Raw genomic sequence first — 16104 nt, 5'->3', positions numbered from 1 at the left:
ATTCTTGGGTGAATATCTCTCAATGGCCTCCACCCTCCAATTAGCCCAATTCCCCTGTACATTTCCCATACTCCAGGCATTTACTGTATTTTGATTATTTATCAATTCCATTTTTAAAGTGAATTTCTTTCTCTATGGATCTCTCTGCCATGATTTTGACCTCAATAGAGTCACTTGGTGCAGTTCCTGTGGAATCCACACCAGTGCTCACTTCTGGTGTGGCCTGCACGCTACCCATGATGGAGAGGGTGCTAGTCCCGGAGTAACCTGCATGGACCGGTAGCGTGAACATGGTCTGAACTTGGCATCAATCAGGCATTCCAGAAGCTTTCAAACTTGGTCTGTATGTGTACACTGACCACCTGTGTCAGTCACTATCAGCTGAACATACTATAGTTACTGTGCATCTCTGTCTGCAACATGACAAACAAATGGAGCAGAGGTTGGAGCAAGGGGAGACTCTGCAAAGAGGGAGGAGGAGGGGGCTCTGCCCCAGCCAGCCGGGTTTCCCAAGAGCACTTTTCCTCCCTATACGTAACCCAGGAGCAGTGTGTGAGGCGTCTCTGGTTCAATAAGGAGGTGGTTACAGAGCTTTGTCACCTGCTACATGACGACATGGAGCCTCACACCAAGGTGATGACAGAGCTGCCAGTGGCCGTTACGTTCACAGTTTCATTGAATCTCTGTGTATCTGGATCTTTCCAGGGAGGAGCAGACTGCGTATTCAACATCTTCCAATATGTAATCCCTCGATGTAGCCGGGAGGTGATGGAGGTCCCCTATATGGTTTTTCCCCTCAGCTGGGAGAGGCAGGATGAGCAGACCTGTGGGTTTAACAGGATAGCAGGATTCCCGCTGGTGTAGGTGGGGCCTCCATGTCAACGGGGAGAGGTACAGTAACTGAAAGAACTCTCACTCCATTAATGTACAGTTGGTGTGTCACCATGCCCAGTGCATCTTGTTGGTGAATGTCCACTATCCTGGCAGCAGCCACGGTCCCTTCATTCTGAAACAGACAGCGTCTTCGGCTCTCTGTGTAAAAAGAGGAATTGGCTCCTCGGAGACATAGTTCATTTCCCACCCACCCACCAACCATTACCCCTACCCAATCACCCAAAATTGCAAGGACAAGTATATAGCTAGAGCAATGTAGTCACTAAGAACATCATGGAACGGACCATCAGCTTCCAATGACTGAACCGCTCGTGGGGAGCTCTCCAGTACAGATTGGAGCAGGTGTCCAAGTTCATGGTGTTCTGCTCCGCCCTTCATATCATCACTGTCATGAGCACACAGGGATTGGCACCAGGAATCCGAAGGCCACCTCAGCATGAGGAGGCAGAGAGAATATTTCTTGGAAGCCTTCCACCCGGACAATCTGTCAGAGAATTCCTGATAAGATTCTGGTTCCAATACGATCATACGACCATATAACCATACGAATTTAGAGCACAACTAGGCTATTCAGCCCATCGAGCTTGCTCCACCATTTAATAAGATCATAGCTGATCTGTTTCAATCTCAAATTCCACACTACCACTTATTCCCGATAATCTGTGATCCCCCTTCCCAACAAGAATCGATCTACCTCAGCCTTAAAGGTATTCAATGACTCCGCCTCCATCACTTTCTGAAGCAGAAAATTCCAAAGCCGCACGACCCTCTGAGAGAAAAGAACATTCTCCTCGTCTCTGTCCTAAAAGAGTGACGCCCAATTTTAAAACAGTGGACTCTAGCTCTGGACTCACTCACAAGAGGAAACATCCCCTCCACATTCACACTGTCAAGACCGTTCAGGATCTTATGAACTTCAATCAATTCTCCCCTCACTTTTCGAAACTCCAGTGAAAACAAGCCCAGTCTGTCCAATCTCTCCTCATAAAACAACCTGATCGTTCTAGGTATCAATCTCGTAAACCTCCTCTGAACCGCCTCCAACGCATTTACATCCTTCCTTAAATATGGAGACAAAAACTGCACGCAATATTCTCACCAACGTCCTCCATAACTGTAGCATAACATCCTTGCTTTTATTTTCAATTGCTCTCGTAATAAAGGATAGCATTCTATTAGCCTTCTTTATTACCTGCTGGAGCTGCATTCTAACCTTTTGTGACTCATGCACCCGAACACCTAGATCCCTCTGCACCTCAGAATTCTGCAGTCATTCCCTTTTTAAGTAATGCTCTGCTTCTTTATTCCTCTAGACAAAGTGAAAAACTTAACATTTTCCCACATTATACTCATCTGCCAGATTTCTCCCCACTCCCTCAACCTATCTATATTGGTCTGCAACCTCCTCATGTCCTTTCCCACCATGGATTCCCGATTCTTCACCAATACACCCATCGGAGATGCTCCATCACAGCGTCTCCTTGGTCATAATCCCACAATAATAAATACCAACAATATCCTTTACATTAACATATTTATCCAACAACATTTTCAGTTATACAAATAAAACTGAACTATTCACCCTCGTGTATTCTCTTAGTGCCTGTCTTGTGGGTTCCCTCGACTTGCCTCGTGCTCCTATACAGTGGTTTCCCCAGTGGCTGCAGCATGGCTGATGGAAGGCTGCTGACGTTCACTGGGGTAGACTGCAGACAGCCTTGCAGGACGCTGTCGAGCAGCTCTGGGCCTTGAGGGCTCGGATTCGGACTGCACCACCTCGTCATGTGAAACAGCAGCCTGGGCTGGCTGATGGGTTACAGTAAGGACACTGGTGGAGTGGCGGTGAAGAGAGAACAAATACTGACATCCTGAGAGAGGACAGCAGGTTTGTGCTCCACGGAGCCACTGCCAATCGCATGGGGTGACACATCAGCAATCCTAGTAATCTGCTGGATCACAGATTGCTGGACTGCTGTGAGAGCCTGTAAAACCCTTTGAGCACTGCGATCCACAGCCATGAAGGCAGCCGACTGATCCTTCATGCGGCAGCAAGTATGGATCTCATGATCCCATTCTGAGATTCCACTGTAGCACTGAAACGTTGTGTGTCTGCCACCTGTGCTGCAGTGGAAGCTGAGATAATGGCCGACAGATGCTGTGTCATGGCTGGGTTCGCGAGTGCTATCATAGAGTTAGTGACCACCTCCACAGGAAAAAGAATGGGCTTCATGTGCCATATCCTCTGTGACGTTGGAACCAGAATCCTCTATGTTTCTTGGTGGTGGCAACAGACTATCTGACAGGCCTGTCAATGGATAAAATATCTCAGTGTACATATCCATCAGCATTCTCCTGTATGCGGTTCCAACAATATTCTGATCTGAGTTTTGTGCATTATAACTCTTTTGTGACCTCCCCCTCCAGTGATCAGACACACGAGCTATCATTTAATGTGGCTTGGCTGCAGCCCACACGTGTTTGGTGACACACCACGTGATAATTCCGACACTATACCAGCCTCTAAAGTAAACGCAGTGTCAGTATTTGAGCTGGTGGCTGTAAGCATCAGACCAAGCGATGGGGCTCCGCGCTCAGTGCTGTGCTGTTGCTCTCTCTCTGTCTCCTGGAGCTGCTGTGACTGGGAAGCTGGCAGTTTGGGGTTATCATTGGAAAGTATAAAATCAGAAGGGGAGGGTTGGAGTGCAGGATTGGGGTGGGATGGAAAGCAGGAGGCCCATGGGCCCACCATCTGCAGCTTGTCCATCAACCAAGAGAGCAGGATGAGAGAGAGGTGGTGGGACCATAGCATCATCCTGAATGCTCTCATTGATGTAGGATGCTAAATGTATTGTCACATCTAGTCCCATGATGTGTACAACCATCTCCTCCAGCAGACTCAGGGCATGAAGGTAAGCCTGGAATATATTGCACTGTGTTTGCTTGATTTTCCTGCAATGGCTGAATAGCTGGAAGTATGTGGATGCAGTGAAAGGTGTGTGTCCTTTAGGTAAGGTAATTTGCTGTCCTTACCTTCTCTGGCCTACATGTGACTCCAGATGCACAGCAATGTGGTTGACTCGTAACTTTCCTCTGAAACGGCCAAGCAAGACATTCAAATGTCAAGTGAAATTAGGGATGGGCAACAAATGCTGGCTTTGCCAACGCCGCCCATATCCTAGGAAATATATTTTTTCAAAAAGGTCTAGGAATGTTCTTTCAGAGTATTTCACAAGGTTTGTTATCTCGTCAAGGACATAAATATGGGCACAGGTCTATCTGTAGACATTCCTAGACCTGATAATGCGCAGTCTCATGTCCACATATCCAAAGATCTGATACTTATAAATTGTAATCCTCTACCCTTGACTGGTTTTTGCCATGGTTCGAACAAGAGGATAAGAACATAAGAAATAGGAGCACTCGTAGACCATTCAGCCCATCAAGCCTGCCCTGCCGTTCAATAAAATTGTAGCTGATCTGTCCTGGGCCTCAACTCCTCTTTCGGGCGTGTTGCGCCGAACCCTCTGCTCCCCGAAATCTATCTACCTCCTCCTTAAATACATTTAGTGACTTAGCCTCCACAACTCTCTGAGGCAGAGAATTCCAGAGATTCGCCGCCATCTGAGAGAAGAAATTCCTTCGCATTTCAGTTTTAAATGGGTGCCTCCTTATTCTGTAACTATGTCCCCTAGTTCAAGATTCCCCCACTAGTGGAAACATATTCTCAATATCGACCCTGTCAAGCTCCCTTAAAATCTTATATGTTTCGATAAGATCACCTCACATTCTTCTAAACTCCAATGAAGAACGGCCTAACATGTTTAGCCATTGTTCCTAAGACATCCCCTTCATCCCAGGAATCAGTCGAGTGTACCTTTTATCTGAACTGCCTCCAATGATAGTATATCCTTCCTTAAATGTGGGGACCAAAACAAAAGCTCTCACCGCTGCTTCTGGCCTCGGGCCTCGGCTCCTTTTATCTCCCAGCTCCTCTCGCCTGTTCCCGCTCTCACCGCCGCTGCTCTCACTCCTGCACTGGTTTTCTCATTGGTGAGAAATAAGGAGACAACACTCAAAGGTCAAATTAAACTCTAATGACTTTCGCACATTCAGCAGGAATACTACTAGTTAAAAACAATGTAAAACATTAGTCAGCAATACACCTGTTGACAACACGCCCATTAGTCACAAATATGTTGCAGAGAATCATACATAGATGAGCACCCAGTAGGCGATCACCTCCCTGCCGATTGTTCAATAGCTGACCAAACTATGACCATGTTTGGAACAAGACTGGAAGGATTTCAGGAGCTGAGTGGTCCTGGCAGAGCCCAAACTGAGCATCAGCCAACAGATGATTGCTAAGCAAGTGCTGCCTGATATCACTGTCGACAACCCCTTCCATCACTTTACCGATGACTGAGAATCGACAGATTGCACATTAGCCTGGGTCTCTGCATTAATAGTCGAGCGACATTACCGTGACCTCTGCATTTTTCTGTGAACGTAAAGTTTGTCCAAAGTTCTGACTTGGCATCAAAGTGAAACATAACTTGAAAGTAAGTCTTTATTGTTCATTACACATTTTTAAGATTTTTCTGCTTCTTATTAAATATTACATCGACTTAAAGTGTATGTTTTCACGACTGCGAAGCTATAATGTGTGAGATGCTAATGCAACATCGTCAGCAACGAGGAGTTCTCTGATGAGGACTATCCGTACTTTGGTCTTAGCTTTTAGATGGGCAATGTTGAACAACCTGTCACCAGATCTTGTGTGGGGGAAAATTCCTTCTTCTGAAGACTTGAACGCATGTCAGAGCAGCATGCAGAAGAAGATCCCAAACAGTGTAGGTGCAAAAACACAGCCCTGTTTCACGCCACTCAGGATTGGAACGGGGTCTGACGAGGCGCCGTTATGCTGAATTGTGCCTTTCATATTGTCATGGAATGAGGTGATGATACTTAGTAGCTTTGGTGGATATGCAATCTTTTCTCGTCGTCTGAAGAGACCACCTCTGCTGACGAGGTCAAAGGCTTTGGTGAGTTCAATGAAAGCAACGTCGAGGGACATCTGTTGTTCACGACATTTCTCCTGTACCTGGCGAAGAGAGAACAGCATGTCAATGATGGATCTCTCTGCTCGAAAGCCACAATGTGCCTCAGGGTAAACACGCTCAGCCAGCTCCTGGAGCCTGTTTAAAGCGACACGAGCGAAGACTTTCCCCGCTGTGCTGAGCAGGGAGATTCCACGGTAGTTGTTGCAGTCACAGCGGTCACCCTTGTTCTTATAGAGTGAAGAGTTATGAAGAGTATCTGCAGAGACTCATCGACAGGTTTGCGGCTGCTGCAATGAACCATCAACCTCAAGAAAACGAACATCTTGGGACAGGGCGACAGAAATGCCCCAGCCATCAATATCGGCGACCATACTCTGGAGGTGGTTCACGAGTTCACCTACCTAGGCTCAACTACCACCAGTAACCTGTCTCTCGATGCATAATTAAACAAGCACATGGGAAAGGCTTCCTCGGCTATGTCCAGACTGGCCAAGAGAGTGTGGGAAAATGGCGCACTGACACAGAACTTAAAAGTCCAAGTGTATTAAACCTGTGTCCTCAGTACCTTGTTCTATGGCAGCAAGGCCTGGACAACGTACGTTGGACAAGAGCAGCGTCTCAATTCGTGCGATCTTCGCTGCCTCCGGAGAATCCTTGGCATCAGGTAGCAGGACCATATTTCCAACACAGAAGTCTTCGAGGCGGCCAACATCCCCAGCATAGATATCCTACTAAGCCAGCGGCGCCTGAGATGGCTTGGCCATGTGAGCCACATGGAAGATGGCAGGATCCCGAAGGGCACATTGTACAGCGAGCTCTTCACTGGTTCCAGCCCCACCGGCCGTCCATGTCTCCGCTTCAAAGACGTCTGCAAACGCGACATGAAGTCCTGTGACATTGATCAGAAGTCGTGGGAGTCAGTTGTCAGTGATCGCCAGAGCTGGCGGGAAACCATAAAGGTGGGGCAAAAGCGTGCCGAGTCGAAGAGACTTAGTAGTTGGCAGGAGAAAAGACAGAATCGCAACGGGAGAGCCAACTGTGTAACAGCCCCGACAACCAATTTTATCTGCAGCACTTGTGGAAGAGTCTGTCACTCTAGAATTGGCCTTTATAGCAACTCCAGGCGCTGCTTCACAAACCACTGACCACCTCCAGGCGTCTACCCATTGTCTCTCGAGACAAGGAGGCCAAAGAAGAAGAAGAACCTGTAATGAAAACAGCTTACAGCTGTTAACAGGTTACCTTATCTCGGAAAACCCTTCTGGTCTTCAGAATGCATGCTGGTCAGATTCAGTTCATTCTCTGCACACCTCCACACAATGACACAAGAGCAATTTGGGATGGGGAACAAATACTGGCCTTGTCAGCGATACCCAGATCCCATGAAACAGGATAAAGAAAGCCACAGCTTCCTGTATTTCATTTAAACTATCAATTCTCCTGGATTGAAAAGTCCCACATATCTCAAACAGGAACAGATCAGTATGGCAGACTACAGAAAGAAGACCATTCCATGCATCCGATCCGGGATGGAAATACATTCTCTCCTGTCACAGGTCAGAGAGAAAAGACCAGGCCAATCCATGCATCCGTTTAGTTTAGTTTAGAGATACAGCACTGATACAGGCCCTTTGGCCCACGGTGTCTGTGCCGCCCATCAACCACCCATTTATACTAATCCGACACGAATCGCACATTCCTACCACATCCCCACCTGTCCCGATGTTTCCCGACCAACTACCTATACTAGGGGCAATTTATAATCGCCAATTTACCTACCAACCTGCAAGTCTTTTGGCTGTGGGAGGAAAACGGAGCACCCGGAGAAAACCCACGCAGACACAGGGAGAACTTGCAAACTCCACACAGGCAGTACCCAGAATTGAACCCCGGTCGCTGATGCTGTGAGGCTGCGATGCTAACCACTGCGCCAAAGTGCCGCCCGTTCTAGGACAGAAAACTATTCTTACCTGTCACAGGTCAGAGAGAAAAGACCAGGCCAATCCATCCATCAGTTCCAGGATTGAAAACCACTCTCACTTGTCGCAGGTCAGACAGCAGAGACCAGGTCAATCCATCCATCCGTTCCGGGATATAAAAACCATCTCATCTGTCACAGGTGAGACAGCAGAGACCAGGCGATTGCATCCATCCAACGAAGATATGCAAACATTCAAATTAGGAGCAGCAGCAGTCAACTCGACCCCTCGAGCCTACTGCACCACTCAATCAGTTCATGTCTAAACTGTTTCTGTTGGAGAAAATCCAGATTGTGCCCAATTGTTGAACAAATTCTCCGGACTCAGACGTTGAGAATCAAACACTTTATTGCATGATATCATGGGGCTGACACCTTACCTAAATGCGGTCCAGTGCTACTCCCGACAGCTACAAATCGTCGTGGACTTATATAGTATAGAAGAAGCAGAGCTAGCAGTTTCACAATTAAGCATTAACCACAGGACAACCACAAGACCACCTGCAGCTCTGTGCCCTTTGCAAAGTCCGAGGTCAGTACAGCGTTAGTTCGAGCATAACAAGCTATTGTTCCCTATTTAACGTACACACTCCAGGTACTATATTTGGCCGTTACTTCTGGCTAGGTTGCACAAACATGATAAAAGCAGAAGAGTCAGTAACGAACAGTCTGTGTTCACTTCCCCAAAATCCATCATGAGCTCTGTCACTTTCTAAGCCAGATGATTGTGGTCAGTTGCTCGCTCTACATTTCCTGACCATTGGTTAGGTTAGCTACAAGCTGCGTCTTGTTTTTCTATTTCTACAAAGTTAAGTAATAATTAGCAAAGCTCAGAAAATTCTCCAACAGTTTCCTCCACAGTTTCACCGACCGCCTCCCCCGTTAAGCTTGTACCCCTTGCTTAACTAGAATCTATCTATCTCTGCCATAAAATAGTCAAAGACTCTGCTTCCACTGCCTTTAGAGGAAGACAAATCCAAAGACTCACGACCCTCAGAGAGAAAATAAAATCTCCTAATCTCTGGCTTAAATTGGCGACCCCTTATTGTTAAACAGTTACCCCGAGTGCGAGATTGTCCCAGAAGGGAAGACATCTTTTCCACATCCACCCAGTCAATACCTCTCAGGACCTTAAATGTTTCATTCAGTCGCCTCTTACTCTTCTAAATTCCAGCGGATACAAGCCTAGCCTGCCCAATCTTTCCTCGTACGACAGCCCACCCATTCCATGTATTAGTCTAGTAAACCTTCTCTGTACTGCCTCCAACGCATTTACATCCTGCCATAAATAAGGAAACCAGTATTGTACACATTACTCCAGATGTGGTCTCACCAATACCCTGTATAGCTGAAGCATAATCTTCCTACTTTTGTATTTAATTGCCCTCGTGATAAACAATAACATTCCATTAGCTTTCCCAATTACGTGCTGTACCGGCATAATAACTTTTGCGATTCCTGCAGTAGGACACCCAGATCCCTTTGCATCTCAGAGCTATGAAATCTCTCACCATTTAGATAATGTGATTATTTGACATTCTTCCTGCCAACGTGGACAATTTTACGCTGCCCCACATTATCCTCCATTTGACAAGTCCGTGCTCACTCACTAACCTATCTATATCCCTTTGTAGCCTCCTTATGTCCTCTTCACAAGGTACTTTGCTACTTATCTTTGTGTCATCAGCAAATTTGCAACCATACCTTCGGTTCCTTCATCAAAGTCATTTATATAAATCGTAAAAAAGTTGAGGCCCCAGCACAGATCCTGTGACACACCACTTGCGACACCTTGCCAACCAGAAAGTAATCTATTTATGCCTACTCTCTGTTAACTGTTAGCTACCCAAAATTCTAACCATTCCAATATGTTACCCCCGCCAGCATGAGCTTTTTTTCCTGCAATAACCTTTGATGTGGCACCTTATCAAATGCCTTCTGGAAATCTAAGTGCAATACATCCACAGGTTCCCTTTATCCACAGCATATGTAACTCCCTCAAATAATTCCAATAAATAGTTTAAACATGATTTACGTTTGACAAAACCATGCTGAAACAGCTGGATTACCTTGAATTTTCCGAAATGACCTTCTCTTAAATCTTTAATAATCTTCTCCTTCTTTGGCCTCCTTGTCCCGAGAGACATTGGGTAAGCGCCTGGAGGTGGTCAGTTGTTTGTGGAGCTGCGCCTGGCGTGGCTTTAATAAAATAGCTTGTACCATTTGCCCTAAGGCAGATGCTAAGCTACCTGGCCTTTAGTTTCCTGCTTTCTGTCTCCAGCCCTTTTTGAATTAAGGTTTAACATTCGCTATTTTCCAATCTAAAGGAACCTTCCCCGAGTCTAGGGAATTTTGGAAAATTAAAATCAAAGCAATAAACTTTCCTCCTGATTTAGGCAAGACAGCAGAGAACAGGCCATTCCATCCATCTGATCCGGCGGAAAAAAAAAACATTCTCACCTGTCACAGAAAGGAAAGCAGAGACCAGGCCATTCCATCCATCTGATCCAGGATAAAAACCATTCTCACCTGTCACAAGTCAGGCAGCAGAGACCAGGCCATTCCATCCATCTGATCCGGGAAAAAAAAAAAACATTCTCACCTGTCACAGATAAGAAAGCAGAGACCAAGCCATTCCATCCATCTGATCCAGGATAAAAAAACATTCTCACCTGTCACAGGTCAGACAGCAGAGACCAGGCCATTCCATCCATCTGATACACGATAGAAAAACATTCTCGCCTGTCACAGGTCAGACAGCAGAGACCAGGCCATTCCATCCACTTGACCGGGATAGAAAACCATTCTCACCCGTTACAGGTCAGACAACAGAGACCAGGCCATTCCATCCATCCGATCCGGGATAGAAAACCATTCACAACTCTCACAGGTCAGATAGCAGATCCTAGGTCATTCCGTTCATCTGATCCTGGATAGAAGACCATTCTCACCTGTCACAAGTCAGACAGCAGAGACCAGGCCATTCCATCCATCCGATCCTGGATAAAAACCATTCTCACCTGTCACAGGTCAGACAGCAGAGACCAGGCCATTCCATCCATCTGATACACGATAGAAAAATATTCTCGCCTGTCACAGGTCAGACAGCAGAGACCAGGCCATTCCATCCACTTGACCGGGATAGAAAATCATTCTCACCCGTTACAGGTCAGACAACAGAGACCAGGCCATTCCATCCATCCGATCCGGGATAGAAAACCATTCACAGCTCTCACAGGTCAGATAGCAGATCCTAGGTCATTCCGTTCATCTGATCCTGGATAGAAGACCATTCTCACCTGTCACAAGTCAGACAGCAGAGACCAGGCCATTCCATCCATCCGATCCTGGATAAAAACCATTCTCACCTGTCACTAGTCAGACAGCAGAGACCAGGCCATTCCATCCATCTGATCCGGGAAAAAAAAACATTCTCACCTGTCACAGGTAAGAAAGCAGAGACCAAGCCATTCCATCCATCTGATACACGATAGAAAAACATTCTCGCCTGTCATAAGTCAGACAGCAGAGACCAGGCCATTCCATCCATCCGATCCTGGATAGAAAACCATTCTCACCTGTCACAGGTCAGACAGCAGAGACCAGGCCATTCCATCCATCCGATCCTGGATAGAAAACCATTCTCACCTGTCACAGGTCAGACAGCAGAGACCAGGCCATTCCATCCATCTGATACACGATAGAAAAACATTCTCACCTGTCACAGATAAGAAAGCAGAGACCAAGCCATTCCATCCATCTGATACACGATAGAAAAACATTCTCGCCTGTCACAAGTCAGACAGCAGAGACCAGGCCATTCCATCCATCCGATCCTGGATAGAAAACCATTCTCACCTGTCATAGGTCAGACAGCAGAGACCAGGCCATTCCATCCATCCGATCCGGGATAAAATTCCATTCACAGCTGTCACAGCTCAGATAGCAGATCCCAGGTCATTCCGTCCACCCGATACGGGATAGAAAACCATTCTCACCTGTCACAGGTCAGACAGCAGAGACCAGGCCATTCCATCCATGTGATCCAGGATAGAAAACCATTCTCACCTGTCACAGGTCAGACAGCAGAGACCTGGCCATTCCATCCATCCGTTCCGGGATTGAAAACCATTCTCACCATCACAGGTCAGACAGCAGAGACCAGGCCATTCCATCCATCCAATCCTGGATAGAAAACCATTCTCACCATCACAGGTCAGACAGCAGAGACCAGGCCATTCCATCCATCCAATCCTGGATAGAAAACTATTCTCACCTGTCGCAGGGCAGACAGCAGAGACCAGGCCCTTCCATCCATCCGATCCGGGTTGAAAATGATTCTCACCTGTCACAGGTCAGACAGCAGAGACCAGGCCATTCCATCCATGTGATCCAGGATGAAAAACCATTCTCACCTGTCACAGGTCATAGAGCAGAGACCAGGCCATTCCATCCATCTGATTCGGGATAGAAAACCAATCTCACCTGTCACAGGTCAGACAGCAGAGAGCAGGCCATTCCATCCATCCGTTCCGGGATTGAAAACCATTCTCACCGTCACAGGTCATACAGCAGAGACCAGGCCATTCCATCCATAAAATCCTGGACAGAAAACCATTCTCACCTGTCGCAGGGTAGACAGCAGAGACCAGGCCATTCCATCCATCCGATCCGGGATAGAAATCCATTCACAGCTGTCACAGCTCAGATAGCAGATCCCAGGTCATTCCATCCACCCGATCCGGGATAGAAAACCAGTCTCACCTGTCACAGGTCAGACAGCAGAGACCAGGCCATTCCATCCACCTGACCGGGATAGAAAACCATTTTCACCCGTTCCAGGTCAGACAGCAGAGACCAGGCCATTCCATCCATCCGATCCGGGATAGAAAACTATTCTCACATGTCACAGGTCAGAGAGCAGATTCCAGGCCATTCCATCCAGCCGATCTGGGATAGAAAAGCATTGTCACCTGTCACAGGACAGACAGCAGATACCAGGCCATTCCATCCATCCGATCGAATATAGAAAACCATTCTAACCTGTCATGGGTTAGAGTGTAGATAGCAAGCCATTCCATCCATATGATACACGATAGAAAAGCATTCCCACCTGTCACAGATCTGACAGCAGAGACCAGGTCATTCCACCCATCCAATCCTGGATAGAAAACCATTCTCACCTGTCGCAGGGCAGACAGCAGAGACCAGACCATTCCATCCATCCGATCCGGGATAGAAAATCATTTTCACCGGTTACAGGTCAGACAGCAGAGACCAGGCCATTCCATCCATCCGATCCTGGATGGAAAACCATTCTCACCTGTCACAGGTCAGACAGCAGAGACCAGGCCATCCCATCCATCTGATTCGGAATAGAAAACTATTCTCACATGTCACAGGTCAGAGAGCAGATTCCAGGCCATTCCATCCAGCCGACCTGGGATAGAAAAGCATTCTCACCTGTCACAGGTCAGACAGCAGATACCAGGCCATTCCATCCATCCGATCGAATATAGAAAAACATTCCCACCTGTCACAGGTCTGACAGCAGAGACCAGGTCATTCCATCCATCTGATCCAGTAGCGAAAGCCATTCTCACCTATCACAGGTCAGACAGCAGAGTACAGGCCATGCCATCCATCTGATCCGGGATAGAAAACCATTCTCACCTGTCACAGGTCAGACAGCAGATACCAAGCCATTCCATTCATCTAATCCAGGATAGAAAACCATTCTCACCTGTCACAGGTCAGACAGCAGATACCAAGCCATTCCAATCATCTAATCCAGGATAGAAAACCATTCTCACCTGTCACAGGTCAGACAGCAGAGACCAGGCCATTCCATCCATCCAATCCTGCATAGAAAACCATTTTCACCTGTCGTAGGTCAGATAGCCGAGACCAGGCCATTCCATCCATCCGATCCTGGATAGAAAACCATTCTCACCTGTCACAGGTCTGACAGCAGAGACCAGGCCATTCCATCCATGTGATCCAGGATGGAAAACCATTCTCACCTGTCACAGGTCATAGAGCAGAGACCAGGCCATTCCATCCATGTGATTCGGGATAGAAAACCATTCTCACCGTCACAGGTCAGACAGCAGAGACCAGGCCATTCCATCCATCCAATCCTGGATAGAAAACCATTCTCACCGTCACAGGTCAGACAGCAGAGACCAGGCCATTCCATCCATCTGATTCGGGATAGAAAACCAATCTCACCTGTCACAGGTCAGACAGCAGAGACCAGGCCATTCCAACCATCCGTTAGGGGATTGAAAACCATTCTCACCGTCACAGGTCAGACAGCAGAGACCAGGCCATTCCATCCATCCAATCCTGGATAGAAAACCATTCTCACCTGTCACAGGTCAGACAGCAGAGACCAGGCCATTCCATTCATCCGATCCTGCATAGAAAACCATTTTCATTTTTCGCAGGTCAGATAGCCGAGACCAGGCCATTCCATGCATCCGATCCTGGATAGAAAACCATTCTCACCCGTCGCAGGTCAGACAGCAGAGACCAGGCCATTCCATCCATCCGATCCGGGATAAGAAACCATTCTCACCTGTCGCAGGCCAGACAGCAGAGACCAGGCCATTCCATCCATCTGATCCTGGATAGAAAACCATTCTCACCTGTCGCAGGTCTGACAGCAGAGACCAGGCCATTCCATCCATCTGATCCAGGATGGAAAACCATTTTCACCTGTCACAGGTCAGACAGCAGAGATCAGGCCATTCCATCCATCTAATGCAGGATAGAAAGCCATCGAGGGCCTGTCGCCACCCCAACGCCGGGTGATCTTGCCCGGGGTAGGCTAGGCTGATGATGACCTTCCCACCCAAAGGCAATTGAGGACCCAACTTGCTCACATCTGGGCCAATTCCCGCTACCTCTGGGATCTAACGAGCCACGTGTGGGCGGGGGCCGGAGTGGGGTTACCTCTGTCAAGAGGGAAGTACCCTATATAAGGGCTTGGTGGGATTTCCTTCCTCCAATGGCAATCTGTGGCTCATGGAGGAACCTGATGGGAAACATTTATCCTCCCGTGACCCGCCTTCCTCTGAGCTTTATGTCCACCCCTTCAATTCACCTCATCAGAAACATTCAGATTGGCCCTGGTTCCCCCACCTCACTTACCTGTGGTCCAGGTTCCAGCGCTGGGCTTGTGTCCATGACATCTACACTACTGAAAGTGGCCACTACTCACGGTGCCAGTGCCGATAATGCTTAGCTGACAGTTTTCTGCTTGGCCAGAAGCTGGAGGGAGTTGGATCTCCATCTTAAATGGGACTTGGATGCCAGCATTAGACATTTACATATAAAAACGCAGGATCGCTCTTTCGTGGGTTGGGGGTGGGTTTCATGTAAACGCCGAGGTGCTGTTACCCCCGCCTTTCTGGCCCAGCGCTGGCAGCCCGCCTCCTACACATGCCCAGTTCCATATCGCTGTAATCTCCTCCTGCTCCACCACACACTAAAATATCTATGTTCATCTAGGGTTGTAATCTCTGGATTACTCCCTGTGCCACGTGCCAGTGAGGCTAGAAATAGGAAGATAGTGCAGCTGAACACGTGGCTGAGCAGCTGGTGCAGAAGGGAGGGTTTCAGATATCTGGACCATTGGGCTCTCTTCAGGGACAGATGGGACCTGTACAAGAAGGACGGGTTGCATCTAAACCGGAAGGGCACTAATATCCTGGCTGTAAGGTTTGCTAGCGTCACTCCGGAGGGTTTAAACTAGTGTGGCAGGGGGGTGGGAACCAGATCAGTAGGACAGCTAGTGAAGTAAAAGAGGAGGAGATCGTAAATAAGTCCATTCGGACTAAGAGGAAGAGCAGGCAGGGAGATGTTGCTGAGCGCAGCGGGACTGGTGGTCTTAAGTGCATTTGTTTCAATGCGAGAAGTATAACAGGTAAGGCAGATGAACTTAGAGCTTGGATTAGGACTTGGAAATATGATGTTGTGGCTTTTAAAGAGAATTGGTTGAGGGAAGGGCAGGATTGGCAGCTAAATGTTCCAGGCTTTAGAAGCTTCAGGCGGGATAGAGGGGGATGTAAAAGGGGTGGGGGAGTTGCATTACTTGTTAAGGAGAATATCACAGCTGTAATGCGGGAGGACACCTCAGAGACGTCATGCAGCGAGACAATATGGGTG

At 47.7% G+C, this 16104-nt stretch overlaps 1 protein-coding gene across 1 annotated transcript in view; it reads left to right on the top strand.

Annotated features, from left to right (window-relative positions):
• Positions 1 to 16104, top strand: part of LOC137364639 (G-protein coupled receptor 39-like) — a 41607-nt gene that overhangs the window by 19163 nt on the left and 6340 nt on the right. The window lies entirely within an intron of this gene.

The sequence above is a fragment of the Heterodontus francisci genome, unplaced genomic scaffold (genome assembly GCF_036365525.1).
Source record: "Heterodontus francisci isolate sHetFra1 unplaced genomic scaffold, sHetFra1.hap1 HAP1_SCAFFOLD_341, whole genome shotgun sequence".
NCBI classification, from domain to species: Eukaryota; Metazoa; Chordata; class Chondrichthyes; order Heterodontiformes; family Heterodontidae; genus Heterodontus; species Heterodontus francisci.
The sequence above is the reverse complement of the archived record's forward strand: the minus strand, read 5'-3'. Positions and strand labels throughout refer to the sequence as shown.